Source organism: Mus musculus, chromosome 3 (assembly GCF_000001635.26).
Source record: "Mus musculus strain C57BL/6J chromosome 3, GRCm38.p6 C57BL/6J".
Taxonomy (NCBI): Eukaryota; Metazoa; Chordata; class Mammalia; order Rodentia; family Muridae; genus Mus; species Mus musculus.
In genome coordinates this window covers 112302094-112318671 of record NC_000069.6, presented here as the reverse complement: position 1 = coordinate 112318671, position 16578 = coordinate 112302094, and the positions used below count along the sequence as shown (strand labels likewise).

The 16578-nt window shown below is 35.7% G+C and overlaps 1 pseudogene; it reads right to left on the bottom strand.

The window, feature by feature from the left end:
- Positions 15420–16324, bottom strand: Gm4859 (predicted gene 4859; annotated as a pseudogene).

The window sequence follows — 16578 nt, the reverse complement described above, 5'->3', positions numbered from 1 at the left end:
CCTGAAGAAATCCAAAACACCATCAGATCCTTCTACAAAAGGCTATACTCAACAAAACTGGAAAACCTGGACGAAATGGACAAATTTCTGGACAGATACCAGGTAACAAAGTTGAATCAGGATCAAGTTGACCATCTAAACAGTCCCATATCCCCTAAAGAAATAGAAGCAGTTATAAATATTCTCCCAGCCAAAAAAAGCCCAGGATCAGATGGGTTTAGAGCAGAGTTCTATCAGACCTTCAAAGAAGATCTAATTCCAGTTCTGCACAAACTATTTCACAAAATAGAAGTAGAAGGTACTCTACCCAACTCATTTTATGAAGCCACTGTTACTCTGATACCTAAACCACAGACAGACCCAACAAAGATAGAGAACTTCAGACCAATTTCTCTTATGAATAACGATGCAAAAATCCTCAATAAAATTCTCGCTAACCGAATCCAAGAACATATCAAAGCAATCATCCATCCTGACCAAGTAGGTTTTATTCCAGGGATGCAGGGATGGTTTAATATATGAAAATCCATCAATGTAATCCATTATATAAACAAACTCAAAGACAAAAACCACATGATCATCTGGTTAGATGCAGAAAAAGCATTTGACAAGATCCAACACCCATTCATGATAAAAGATCTGGAAAGATCAGGAATTCAAGGCCCATACCTAAACATGATAAAAGCAATCTACAGCATACCAGTAGCCAACATCAAAGTAAATGGTGAGAAGCTGGAAGCAATCCCACTAAAATCAGGGACTAGACAAGGCTGCCCACTTTCTCCCTACCTTTTCAACATAGTACTTGAAGTATTAGCCAGAGCAATTGGACAACAAAAGGAGATCAAGGGGATACAAATTGGAAAAGAGGAAGTCAAAATATCACTTTTTGCAGATGATATGATAGTATATATAAGTGACCCTAAAAATTCCACCAGAGAACTCCTAAACCTGATAAACAGCTTCGGTGAAGTAGCTGGATATAAAATAAACTCAAACAAGTCAATGGCCTTTCTCTATACAGAGAATAAACAGGCTGAGAAAGAAATTAGGGAAACAACACCCTTCTCAATAGTCACAAATAATATAAAATATCTTGGCGTGACTCTAACAAAGGAAGTGAAAGATCTGTATGATAAAAACTTCAAATCTCTGAAGAAAGAAATTAAAGAAGATCTCAGAAGATGGAAAGATCTCCCATGCTCATGGATGGGCAGGATCAACATTGTAAAAATAGCTATCTTGCCACAAGCAATCTACAGATTCAATGCAATCCCCATCAAAATTCCAACTCAATTCTTCAAAGAATTAGAAGGAGCAATTTGCAAATTCATCTGGAATAACAAAAAACCTAGGATAGCAAAAAGTCTTCTCAAGGATAAAAGAACCTCTGGTGGAATCACCATGCCTGACCTAAAGATTTACTACAGAGCAATTGTGATAAAAACTGCATGGTACTGGTATAGAGACAGACAAGTAGACCAATGGAATAGAATTGAAGACCCAGAAATGAAGCCACACACCTATGGTCACTTGATCTTCAACAAGGGAGCTAAAACCATCCAGTGGAAGAAAGACAGCATTTTCAACAATTGGTGCTGGCACAACTGGTTGTTATCCTGTAGAAGAATGCGAATCGATCCTTACTTATCTCCTTGTACTAAGGTCAAATCTAAGTGGATCAAGGAACTTCACATAAAACCAGAGACACTGAAACTTATAGAGGAGAAAGTGGGGAAAAGCCTTGAAGATGTGGGCACAGGGGAAAAATTCCTGAACAGAACAGCAATGGCTTGTACTGTAAGATCGAGAATTGACAAATGGGACCTAATGAAACTCCAAAGTTTCTGCAAGGCAAAAGACACCGTCAGTAAGACAAAAAGACCACCAACAGATTGGGAAAGGATCTTTACCTATCCTAAATCAGATAGGGGACTAATATCCAACATATATAAAGAACTCAAGAAGGTGGACTTCAGAAAATCAAATAACCCCATTAAAAAATGGGGCTCAGAACTGAACAAAGAATTCTCACCTGAGGAATACCAAAAGGCAGAGAAACACCTGAAAAATGTTCAACATCCTTAATCATCAGGGATATGCAAATCAAAACAACCCTGAGATTCCACCTCTCACCAGTCAGAATGGCTAAGATCAAAAATTCAGGTGACAGCAGATGCTGGCGAGGATGTGGAGAAAGAGGAACACTCCTCCATTGTTGGTGGGATTGCAGGCTTGTACAACCACTCTGGAAATCAGTCTGGCTGTTCCTCAGAAAATTGGACATAGTACTACCGGAGGATCCAGCAATACCTCTCCTGGGCATATATCCAGAAGATGCCCCAACAGGTAAGAGGGACACATGCTCCACTATGTTCATAGCAGCTTTATTTATAATAGCCAGAAGCTGGAAAGAACCCAGATGCCCCTCAACAGAGGAATGGATACAGAAAATGTGGTACATCTACACAATGGAGTACTACTCAGCTATTAAAAAGAATGAATTTATGAAATTACTAGCCAAATGGATGGACCTGGAGGGCATCATCCTGAGTGAGGTAACACATTCACAAAGGAACTCACACAATATGTACTCACTGATAAATGGATATTATCCCCAAACCTAGGATACCCAAGATATAAGATACAATTTGCTAAACACATGAAACTCAAGAAGAATAAAGACTGAAGTGTGGACACTATGCCCCTCCTTAGAATTGGGAACAAAACACCCATGGAAGGAGTTACAGAGACAACGTTTGGAGCTGAGATGAAAGGATGGACCATGTAGAGACTGCCATAACCAGGGATCCACCCCATAATCAGCATCCAAACTCTGACACCATTGCTTGCATACACTAGCAAGATTTTTTTGAAAGGACCCAGATGTAGCTGTCTCTTGTGAGACTAAGCCGGGGCCTAGCAAACACAGAAGTGGATGCTCACAGTCAGCTAATGGATGGATCACAGGGCTCCCAATGGAGGAGCTAGAGAAAGTAGGCAAGGAGCTAAAGGGATCTGCAACCCTATTGGTGGAACAACATTATGAACTAACCAGTACCCCGGAGCTCTTGACTCTAGCTGCATATGTATCAAAAGATGGCCTAGTTGGCCATTACTGGAAAGAGAAGCCCATTGGACTTGCAAACTTTATATGCCCCAGTACAGGGGAAGGCCAGGGCCAAAAAGGTGGAGTGGGTGGGTAGGGGAGTGGGGGTGGGTGGGTATGGGGGACTTTTGGTATAGCATTGGAAAGTAAATGAGCTAAATACCTAATAAAAAATGAAAATAAAAAGAAATTCACTGCTCTCATAGCTCGTACTATTATCATAAAAAAAAACAAAAAATAAAAAATAAAAATAAATAAATGAAAAAAAACTAAAAAAAAAAAAAAGTCCATTTCCAATTTCCAATTTTTGCTATAATTTTGTTCAAGAAGTATTTGTTTCTCTGTCATTGTACATTACACGGATGATTTGAATACTTTTGTTCAAACTGAAATATGCATTAAAATATATGTTGGCACTCTGCATACAAAGATACATGTCAGTAATAATGTATGTATATATATATATATATGTATATGTGTATATATATATATATCCTTTCATTATTTCTAGTGATAAATAATATTTGACTATATATAGATAACATGGTGCATAAACATTTTACTCATAATCAGCATTCTAAGCCTTGGTAATTTAAAATATAGTTTCTACAAATATTTGTAAACATGATATTTTGTGATCCATTACATTTTTCCATTACATTGTCATATGATCACTATGCATTAATACATACTGGGAATGGTTAAATATTTTATGTAGTGTTTATAACAGTTTAACTTTCTGCAATATATAAATGAACAGAAATAAAAGAGCCCCAAGAGAAGGCACAAGACTAAGAGAACGCACAAGAATCAGAGACCCACTCATAAAAATTTAAATGTTCCTTTTAATTTTTTTTTCAAATGAAGGGATGGATGTTGTGAGATCTGTACAGAAGCTGTGAAGATAGAGATTGGACTGAGCCCAGAGAAATTATTTCTCTATTCTAACTAGCTCTAAGCTTGGCCTGAAAGTTTCTAGCCTCCATACAATCCAATCTTCCAAGGTGACTGATTAAATTCTGCTTTACTCCACTTCTGCCAGAATTGATCTGCTTGGGCTCATACTATGTTTGGCAATATGTTCTAATCTTATGACTCCTTCTCATTCTCTGGCTAATGCTGCTTTCACCTGTGTCTAAATTCTTTTCTTTGCAACCTGTCTCTGTAAAACTGCCACACACACACACACACACACACACACACACACGCACGCACACACACACACACACGCACGCACACACACACACACATACCACCTGTGTCTATATTTAGGCATGATCACACAGTCATAGAAAGTCTTTGGACGTGACACCTTGCCAGAGCTGCCATGTTGATGAACTAAAATTCCATTACAAAGATACTACAATGAATGCAATAATACATATGCAGAGAACCTGGTGTAGATGCATACAAGCCATGAATTATCTGCTTCAGTCTCTGTGAGCTCATTTGAGCTTTGCCCAGTTGATTTTAGAGGGCTATGTTCTTTGGTGTCCTTTATTCTCTCTGTCACTTTCACTTTTTCTACCTTCTCTTCCACAGTGTTCCCTGATCTGTTAAAGAAGGGGTTTAATGGTGATAACGATAGCTCACATTGAACAGTATGTTTAAAACTCGTTCTCTCTCTGTCTCTCTATGACTCTCTGTGTCCATCTCTGTCTGTTTCTCTTTCTCTCTCTGACTCTCTGTCTCTGTCTCTGTCTCTGCCTCTGTCTCTCTGTCTCTCTCTCTGAATAATAAATATCGGGCTTTGGATCTCTGCATTTGTTCTCATGTGCTACAGTAAGAAATTTTCTGATAACTGCTAAAAAGGAATATTCAATTGGTCTTCTGAGTTAAATCTCTGATGAAGTAGGCAATATAGTGGCCAGAGATGTAGCTTAGTGGTAAAATGTTTTTCTGATATGCATAAGAACAGTATATTGGACATAGTACTACATTAGGACCTAGCCATACCAGTCCTGGGCATGTAACTAAAAGATTATCCAACATATAAAAAGGACATGCTCCACTATGTCCCTAGCAGCCTTATTTATAATAGCCAGAACCTGGAAAGAACCTAGATGTCCCTCAATAGAGGAGTGGATAGAGAAAGTGCGGTGCATTTACATAATGGAGTACTATTCAGCCATTAAAAACAGCGACTTCACGAAATTCACAGGCAAATTGATGGAATAAAAAAAAATTACCGTGTGAAGTAACCCATTCAGAAAAGAACACACATATTATGCACTCACTGATAAGTGGATATCAGCCCAAAACCTTGGAATAACCAAGATATAATTCACAGACCACATGAACCTCAAGAAGAAGGAAAACCAAACTGTGGGCGCTTCAATCTTTCTTAGAAAGGGGAACAAAATACTTGAGGGAGGAAATACGGAGACAAAATGTGGAGCAGAGACTGAAAGAAAGGCCCTCCAGACATTACCTCGCCTAGGGATACATTTTATATACAGACACCAATCCCAGACACTATTGTGGATGCCAAGAAGTGCTTGCTGGCAGAAATCTGATATAGAAGTCTCCTGAGAGGCTCTGCCAGAGCCTAACAAATGCAGAGTTTGCTGATTGCAGTCAACCATTGGACTGAGCACAGAGTCCTCAATGGAGGAGTTAGAGAAAGGACTGATGGAGCTGAAGGGGTTTGCAGCCCATAAGAAGAACAACAATATTGACCAACCAGACCCCCCAGACCTCTCAGGCACTAAACCACCAACGAAAGAGTACATGTAGAGGGACCCATGGTTCCAGCTGCATATGTAGCAGAGAGTAGCCTTGTTGGACATAAATGGAAGAAGATGCTCTTGGTCCTGTGAGGACTTGATGCTCCAGTGTAGGGGAATGCCAGGACAGGGAGGCAGGAGTCGGTGGGTGGGTTGGGGATCACCCTTATAGAAGCAGAGTGAGGAAGGATGGGATAGAGTGTTTTTGGAGGGTAAAGCACAAAAAGGTATAACATTTGAAATGTAAATAAATAAAATATCCAATAAAAAAATAATAGAAAAACAGGATTTGATCTATGGTACTATAAATGTAAAAGTATACAAAAAATAAAGTAATATAAAAAATAAAACAAAATTTAATTCTCAACTATTGTAGTGTTAAAAGAGAACTCTGAATATTACATTGTTAGATATTCATAATATATCAAAAGAAATTATTAACTCTCCTCTTAAATCCCAAGAAAGATAAAGGGATTCCTATTTACAGGAATATGAAAACAGGAATGTAAATGGAGATGACAAACCTGAGACATCTCTGAAAATAATGGGTCAATTGGTAAACTGTATCCTCAAAAATTACTAATGTTGTATTTTATTCTAGCAAGATAATAAAGAATAATATAATTAAGAACACATTATAGTTATGTATTATTTTTAATTATTATGATTGTTTTTGTAATGTTAAGTGATTGAAGAGAACCTAAGTGGCTGTAGAGAATAAAGTGTGCATATTGCAGCACTCCATTCGAGATAACAGTGATGTTAATAAAATAAGAACAATGAATGTATGACTTTGAAATGCATTTATTAGACTAATTAAGCATCATGTATTGATCAACTAAATGGTACTCTAGTTTTGAAACCTCTCTAGACTATATTCAGTACCAAATTATTAAATATTTACTCCTCCAGAATTAAATTGAAGTGGTGACTGAGTTGATTATTTTTATTTAAAAGACATAATAGTCTTGGAGATCAGGAAGATGGAAAGAGCTAGTGTGTTCTCAAATGTGTTTTAATCAGCCTTTCTTTTAAATAGCTTCAGTAATTCTAAATTAGCAATCAATTGTGCTAATGTCAGAGTGTAGATATTTACAAAGGCTAATGAAAAGTAAGCCTCTATGCATTGAATTTAAGGTCTAAGTTGGTTATTGGGTTGCCATATTTTCTGTAGTACATTTCCTTGGATTATTTACTGTTTGTTTGTTTTTTCCCCCAAAGCACTCAGGTGACTAAAACAATTGTATGACCTAAAAGTAAAATCTGTATAGTGGGGCCCCAGGTATATCACCAATGTTTGGAAAATACACCTCAGCTCTGTTCTTATGACTTCATCGTTATGAATTCATTGTTGCTTGTTGAGTACAATCAGGGTCTATTGATTTAATAATAGTAATTACAAGAAAGGGATGAACCTAAACAAAAATCGATTGGAAGAATTTAATTCTCACCTTGAGACAATTCATCAGCAAGAATAACCAGAGTTTTATATGTCAGAGCAAGAAATTGAAAACAGAGATATTGTCCACTAATACAAGAAGCATGGTCTCATGAACATGTTGCTTCTACAAAGGGAATGAGTACAGAGTCCAGCTATCAATAAAATAGCTCTTATGAAGGACCAGAGTAAGCTCAGAAATATCTACCCTATAAAACTGGATGCCACTTGACAAGCCAGTTTGAATAGATAATGTAGAATCCCAATACTTGCATATACTGTAGGGATCCATGATTTGCAAAAATGATACCCAAGACTCAAACAGGATGCAACAACAATTAACATTTATTCTGCAGAGAATCTGCATGCAGGGGTCTACCATCTATCAGGATAGAAGACAGAGGTGTGGCCTTGGCAGAGTCAATTTAAAGCCTGATAGGATATAAGTGGATGACGTTAGCTTTCTTTCCCTTGATTGGCTACCTCTGTCTTCAGGGATATTGGTGCCTGTGTGATTGGTTAAAGCTCTGGGGAATTTTAGAGGCATTCGCTGATTAGCTATACTTGGCTCAAGCTAGATGGCACAGCAACTTCTACAGCTCCTGATAAGCTGTTCATGAGGTTGGCTCAGGCTAAGGGGTGGGGCAGCCTCCTGCCTGGCTGCCCGTGAGGGATGTGTGTGTGTGTGTGTGTGTGTGTGTGTTTCCTAGAATTGACTATTTTTTACTTTTCCCATTCTGGGAAACAGAAACTGAGGCCTAGTTTCCCAAACTGCCAGTTTGCAGCCTGTCATGGAGTCAGTCTGGCTCTGGATGAATGAGTCCCCTCAATACTTAGCTGAATACTGTATTTTGGCTTCTATGTTAGATGTGTTCTAATTATTCATAGATGAATGAGGGTGATTTTATGTAAGAAGATTCCTAAGCTGAGTTTCACTGTAGACGATGCTAAAAAATGTCATCACCCTATGTCCCCTGCTCTAGCACTAAATAGTGTGAAGTTCAAGTCTGGCCCCTCACCACATTTCATCTGCGCTATCTGGGACAATTCTCTTTACTATTAGCATTGAAAGGATGAAAGACAAGAAGACTTGGCTTTAGAATGGAACGTTCTACACTCACAATAAAGACTTTTGATGATTTTTTCACTAGCACTACATAGTCATCACCAACTTCATTACTTTTTGCCGGAGAATAATGATTTGAAATTTCTCTTGGGGTATTAAATTGTGAGGCAGAAAGAAAGAATATTAACAGTAATGGATTTGGAATGAGACGAGGCAGAACAACAGCTTTGTGTGGAATTTTCCATGTAATTTTGAAACTCTCAATTTTCTGACATAGAAATGCTGATTATGGGGTTATTTATGTTAAGAAGTAGAGGTCTAGGTGTCTGGAAATTAGAAAAGTTTTTCACATAAGATATTCTTGAACAATATATTCCAAGATACAACTTCAGATGTATATTAGCAACCTGGGAGATTTTTCAGTTACAAACTTCTTCCTTGCCATGTGTGTGGAATGGTAGGAATGAGGAAGATATTTGTTTTTATTGATTAATTTAATGTATATAAGACTGCTTGCTTGAAAATTTCACTTTAGATTCTGAACTTTTCAGTTTGGAAAGGTTTAAATAAAATTCTCAAATTCATTACTTTTTCTTTAAAATTGTAATAAAATAATTTGAATGTGTATATGTAGTGATTTGACTATCTATGGCCTCATAAAATTCTTGTATTAAAAATTTAATTACTAGTGGAATGGTAACCTAAATTGACACCTTACAGGAGGTTATTTGGTTGTGAGAACAGACTCATTATGAATGAGATCAATGCCATTTCCTGACATGTTAAGACAGAACAATAGGGTGCCAACTCTGAGGACATATACCCTCAATAGACATTAATAATTTCAGAATTCCAAGGGGCTAAGACAATGGGAAATTTCTATTGTTCGAATGTATCCAACAATTATGATTGTAAAATAGCAGTCCAATTGTCCCAAAATATTTAATAGGTTTCTACTTAATAGGTTTTATTTACATTAAAATTAAGTGACTAGGGACGTAGAATATATTATAAGTGAATAACAATTATGTAATATTTATAGTATATTTAGTTCTCTTTCTATGGTATAGTCTTTAAACTTTATTTTTACCTTCATTAAAGAGACTATATCATTCTATTTCTTTCTGCACTTATTGATGTACCCTCAATTTTTAAAAGCATTTTCTAAATTTTTACAATAGATCCATTCATATATTAAAGTGTAAAATTAAACATAAATGCATACACAAACATAATAATATAAAATATTTTATCATTTTAAATAATGGCATGTGAAGTTATGTAAATATAAAATAAACAAACAAATCATAAAGTTACAGAATAAATGGAAATTAAGTGAATAAAGTACATACTTGTTATTTGTGCCATGTAACATTGTAAATATAAACAGCAAAATATGTAAAAGCATACACACAAATATAGAAAATGCAAATCAATATACCTATGAATACATTTTATCTGATTTGAGAAAGAAACAAAAATAACTTTATAAAGCTTAAATATCTTATGCTACATTGAAAGCTTGAAACAGTATAATAGTGGAAATTTCTTGAGAGATACCCTCTCATATTCTTTTTTTATGAACTTTCCAGAAAACATGGTTAATTTAAAAAAGAGTTTGTCTTTCAGTTCTTGTTTAGGATATAATGACAATGAGTTTGTAAAAGTGACAGAATTGAGCCTGGACTCCAGTTTGCAGGAGAACTGAACATTCTTATAATTTTTAATAAGGTTGTAGTAATTTACTTCCTATTATAAAATGATTCATGGAAACTTTAATTAAGTTTATAAATAATGGAGTAAAAAATGTGATTCTGATTTGGACTTATATGAAAAATAAATCATTTTGGACTAATAATAATTTACAAATAGTATATCCTAATTAAAATAAGTCCACTAAGAAAATGGGTTGCTAATATTAACTTATAGAAATAAAATCACATTACTATACTTCAAAACACTCAAGTAAATACTAGATTTTAATAAGTTGACCTAATGTCAAGATAATTTTTTAATAAAATGATCAGAAAAATAATGTGTGTTGAAATCTTCAGTCAAGATACACTAGTATTAATTTAGAAAATGGTACTATCCTAAGCTTTGAAGTAGAATTATAATAACAAAACAATTTAAGTTCAATATTTTCCCTGTACACAAAACACAAGAGATAGAAACTAGAGAAATAAGGTCCTTTGACTACTGGAATCCTGCTACAGAGCTAGATACTGGGTTTTACTTCTCTCCCACATTAAAGTTTATTGATCCTAAAGTGTGAAAAATTTACTAGGCAAAATCATAATTAATAATAATTGTATTATACACAGAGAAATAAACTTTAAAACGTGAAAAAAAAGAGAAAAATATAATCTAAGAAGTCTGGAACCCCTGTGGTTGAATTAGGGAAAGTCTGAAAAAAGTTGAGGAGGAGGGCGACCCCATAGGAAGACTGAACTAATCTGGGCCCACAAGATCTCTTAGACACCAACCAGGCAGTATACAGAAGCTGATATGAGGTCCCTGACACATATGGAGGAGAGAACTGCCTGGTCTGGTGGGAGAAGGCACACCTAACACTGGAAAGACTTGAGGCCCCAGAAAGTGGGGAGGCCTGGTCAGGAGTGGGGAGTATGAGGAGTGGGGACATCCTCTTGGAGATGAGAGTGGAACAAGAAATAGAATGAGAAACTTTCAGAGGGCAGAACAGAAGGGTGATAACACCTAGACTGGAAAAAAAAAAAGATTAAAGATAATAATAATAAAAAGAAACTGAAATAATGGTATTATTATGTCTTTTAAATATTAGTTGTGTTTTTAACCGTTTTTCTTATTATCAATCTCAGTTCACCTGCAGCATAATGATCTTGCAGAAGAAAAGACTTACCATGCCTCATGAATCAGAACAATCTTCTTGGGCTGTCAAATCTTTAAGCAGTAGAAGATACTTGAATTAGGGCAAACCCAGAATTCTTCTAGCAAAACAAGGACAGTAGAGAGCCAAAAGGAAGACAATGGCAGACACTAAGAGCCTGCCTGATTCAGCTACATCCTTTCCAAGAGCCTAAGGTAGCACTTCTGGAGACCCTGTGCAGATTGCTGTGTCTGCATACTGCCTAGTGCATTTGTACAAAGAGTTTTTCTCTACTGTAATAGATAATTATCTACACTCTGAAATGAATTATATATGACAGCATACATTGGAAAACTTCTATACTATCCAGAGATTAACTGTGGTAACCATTAATCAATAAACTATTAGGATCAAACAAACATCTCATGTACTTTTATCTCTTTTAATTGATCTTAAAGTGATGAAAATAATGTTATAGCCATATTGAAGAAAAAACAAAGAGCAATAGTGTTAGGGATCTGAGAGGTTACCATTGCACTGTTTCAATGGGAAAATACTGAGCTCAAGATAAACATTAAGGGTGGAAATTTAGCATTGTCTTTAAAATACAGCAGTATAATGTGTGATTTTGTTAGCAACACAGTGGTCACTGCTTAAAGCTAATGTTGGCATGGAGAAAAGAAAAGCAATAAAATAAACCATGAAAGTAGAGAGAAAAGGTATTTTAAAACATATTCACTTGAGAAAACTGTGGGTTCACATGATTTACATTTAAGTAAAAACCTTTTAATAAGACAGTTTTATCACTGCTTTTATAGTTTTATTTCTCCTGATGTTCTTTGAGGTCATTTTATCAATTTATAGGGAAATCCCATGTGCATTTTTAACTAATTGAATTAAGTCTGTAAATTAATTCATATTGGGCTGTCATTTTTACAAGTCCCTGTCTGGCATTTGCTACATTATACCATTTTTTTCCTTTTTAAAATATTCTTAGTTGGCTTCAACATTTTTACCCTTCTGCTTCTGCAGAACTCTTAGAGTTTTAATTCTGAGTACATTTTATTAATTCCTTGATATATATATCTTTAATAGTATTTTCAAAGGCTTTACATGATTCTTAAGGAAGGTAATTGATTGCAATTCACTTATTTTTTTTACATTAATGCATTTCAGTTATAAAAGAATGTGCTCCCCTAATTACCCATACCCTTACTTTGAAAAGTAAAATCTTCTATTTTAAACTTCCTGAGAATTACGTTTAATGGAAAATATAATTTCACTATTAAGTATATTGACTTATGCACAGTTTTTCAGAAGTATTATTAATGAGTTTTCATTCCTAAGATTGTGTTTATGGGAGATATCTGGCATTCTACTTTCTAATGATTAGCACATAAGAAACACTTATTATTTTTCAAATTAAAAATGAATAATAAAAGTTACCCTACCATGTTACATATTTGTTTCTGACATTTACAAATCTCTTTCTCATGGTTAAAATCCTTCTTTTATCATTTTCCTTATGTACCATACTTGATTCAGGTTTTCTACCACAGCTAACCATATATGACATACAAAGGAAATATCTTTTTCAAAATATGTCAGGACAGATGAGGATCAATTTTCAGAAGGTTGGATGTGTTTACCTTTTCCTATATTACTGGATAAATATGTGGCTAAATAGTAAATAAATCTATATTTGAGAAAGCATTATCATATCTACAAAGTATCAAGATAAAACACCTTTATGTTACCAATTTAATAAGACTATATTGTGATGCGTACCTGGTGTCTGTTAAACCTAGAAAAGTATAATGTATTCCATGGAACTTTAGTTAAAGATGGTTGTGAGCCACCAAGTCCTCTTAACTTTTGAGCCAACTCTCTAGCACCCCAAGAATTAATTTTAAACTCCAATCTCTCCTGACAGTTCACTCTGGTTGTCCTCTTCAAAACCACTCCCTGTGCTCACAGAGTTCAAAGATTAAACCTTCTAAAGACTATATCCAGAAAGGACAAGGAATCAGAATTCCACCAAATAGATCTAGCAGTCCTTCTTTTCTAGAAGTGGAGAGAAAAGAAAAAAAGTCCCTTTTCCTCATGAGGCTAGAGAAGGGACTAGAATTCTCTTTGATGAAAAACAAAATTGAAAATTTGATGAGTTAAGTTTAAACAAGCAAAACAATGAAATGATATTCTTAGATAAAGGACATGCACAAATTTATAAGAAGAGCAACTTATTTGGAACCGGAGCTAGGAGATAATTTGCAAGAAAATCATTAAATTAAACAAAATAATAAACAAAGAAAAAATGATGCAAGAGAGAGAATATGTTGTGAAAATAAAAACAGTATGTCGACCCATGACTTTCCCAATGTTTATGTATATTTAATCTATTCATATTTATGTAGAATATCAACAAATTATGTGCAATATGGTAAATGATTCTCTAATAATACTTACACATGATGCTACTATAAAGAAGTTAAGTTGTCTTAGGCTGCAATTTATACTCATCTTTTCTTCTTATTTCTGAAAACAAAGTTGGTCATATTTTCTCTTTGAAGCCAAAGTATTATGGAGAACAATGCAAAAGATCAACTCAGGCAATAGTACTCTGAAATGAAACTAAAAAAAAATAAAACATTTTATTTATTCATTATATCTATTTTCACAGCAATAGGAAAATACTTAAAAATATTGAGTTAGTCAATATAGTTTGATTTCAATAGAATATACATATATATATATATATATATATATATATATATATATATATATTACTCTTTACCCCAATTAAAAAGAAGTAATTTGCATTCAAATTGTAATGCCAAAGTAACTGTTTCCATATTTTTGACCAAGAACCTGGTCAAAATTATAATTAACATATCAGTTTTAAATACAAGAATATCTAATTATAAGCTTGTCAAGAATTCTTGTAAAGAATATGTTATTTATTAAATGTCTTAGCTATTTGTGTCATTGCTGCAATAAAATTACTCACAAAATCAACTTGAAGCTTTTTATCTTTATAAAATATTTTATAATTTTACTTTGTACAGTCAATCATCATGATTTGAATGACAGAAAGAGCAGTATGACCAGATAACATGATCGATCACACTGAATCAACAGTTGAAGTGGAGTATAAGGAATGCTGGTGCCCAATTCACTTTGTCTTGACAGTCATTTGGGTGAGTCTTTTATGTCAACTAACCTGATCTAGAGAATCTTTATTGGACATGTTCACAGATTCATATCCAAAATGTTTCTAAATCACATGACACTGACATCATGATTAGCCACTACAACTCTCTCCCCTGATATCTTGACACACAGAGAAATCCATTATGCACTGTAAATGTCTACTATGTTGTCCATTGCCTCCTGGCCATGTCATAACAGTTGATGCATTTAGTGTAACTTCAAATCACAACACTGCTTAAAAGTACTCACTTTGCCCTTAAAGCTGGCACTTAATTGTGAGACCCTATAATATAAAAACCAACTTATATGAGAATGACACATAAGGACCCTAACCACCCAGAAAGAATAGAATTATGGAACATAAGAAATAGTCAGAATAAAACCATATTGAACCCTGGCAGAGCAAATGCCAAACCTTACAGTTCTATATCTTGAACTTGTGATATATTTATCTGGGTTAAAAATAGGATGTACAGCATCACACTTTCTGCTCCATCATTTCTATTATTTGAGCCACTTTCTGCCTGCAGCTTTCCTCAGGCTTCATCCCATACTTGTGACAGAGTCAACACCTTAGAATCACTCTTTCAGCATAGGCTCACCTTCCCAGCTTCGTACAGCGGCCCCCTCAAGACTTCTTTATAAGGACAAGAATCTAGCACATTGTGCTTGGTCTCATAGCCTCCTGAAGCCATAGTAGGCATGGATAGTGCTATGAAATGGTGTTCCATTTCAGGATAGAGCTTTGGGTACTCATTCCAAAATTGCAGTGGCCTTTTTGTATTTTCCTAGGTTTTTGAACAGGTACCTTCTTCATAAACATTCTCAGTTTAGGCTATCTTCTTTTAAATAAATTTGTTTTGTTCCAAGATCAAATGCTCAATCCTTTGGGGTGTTATTTATACAGAACCTTCTCTATTGTTCCAATGCAAAACTTCAGGGTCCTTTTGAATGGCAGTAATCTTTTAAAAATCAGAATTGTTGTATTTTCTGTAATTTTTTCATCCACACTTTTTTTTTTCGTAGTTTCACCATGCTGTTTAATCTAGCATGTATGTTGCCTCGAATGGCTTGTACAAACACTTTTCCAGCATGTCTCCTAGAGACCATTTCACCCACTGTTCTGTTTGGCCGCTAGCCTCTTGTCTCTCTCTTCAGCAATGGTGAGGCTGATTCCTTTTTCTCAGGGAAGAGAGATCCATGGTTTGTTGCCCTTGTTAATAACAAAAGGGTTGGACACCCGAGTGACAAAGCTGTTGCCATTGGCATCTTTCACATGAACCACATCAAAAGAGCCGGGATGTCGCTCTCTGTTGGTGATTACACCTATTCTTCCCATGTTAGCACCTCCAGTCACCATACATAGGTTCCCAGTGTCGAACTTGATGAAGTCAGTTATTTTGCCTGTCTCCTACTCAATCTGAATGGTGTCACTCACCTTTATGAGGGGATCAGGGTATCGAATAGTATAAGCATCATGGGTCACCAGATGCGAGATTCCTTTTGTGCCCACAAAGATCTTTCTCACTTTGCACAACTTGTACTTGGCCTCCTCGGGTGTAATACGATGAACAGCAAAGCGACCCTTGGTGTCATAGATCAGACGGAAGTTCTCTCCGGTCTTGTCAATGCTGATGACATCCTTAAACCCAGCAGGGTAGATTATATCGGTCCTGATTTTCCCATCAATCTTAATGAATCGCTGCATGCAAATCTTTTTTACTTCATCTCCAGTCAGGTCATATTTAAGTCTGTTCCTTAGGAAAATGATGAGAGGCAGGCATTCCCTCAGCTTGTGAGGACCAGTGGATGGACGAGGAACAAACATGCCAGTCAACTTATTCAGCATCCAATGTTTTGGAGCAGCTACGCGCTTCAGGTGTTTCTTGGGACCACGAACCATGGCTGTGCTGGGAACAGAAAGAGAGCTCATCCAGACTTTTTAATTTATTTAATTAATCTTCAAACTGTATACATTTTTTAAAAATTTTCCTGTCCTTCTTTTTGCCTCAGTGCACACCTGACCCTTGAGCGACTTGGGGCCCCAGGGGGGGGTATCTTGTTGGGTGGCCATGGAGGGGTGAGGACACCCTCTTGGAGACAGGGATAGGGAGGAGGAGGTATAGGAAGGGATCCATGGCGGGACAGACCAGGAAGGGGATGAAGACTGGACAGTGAGAA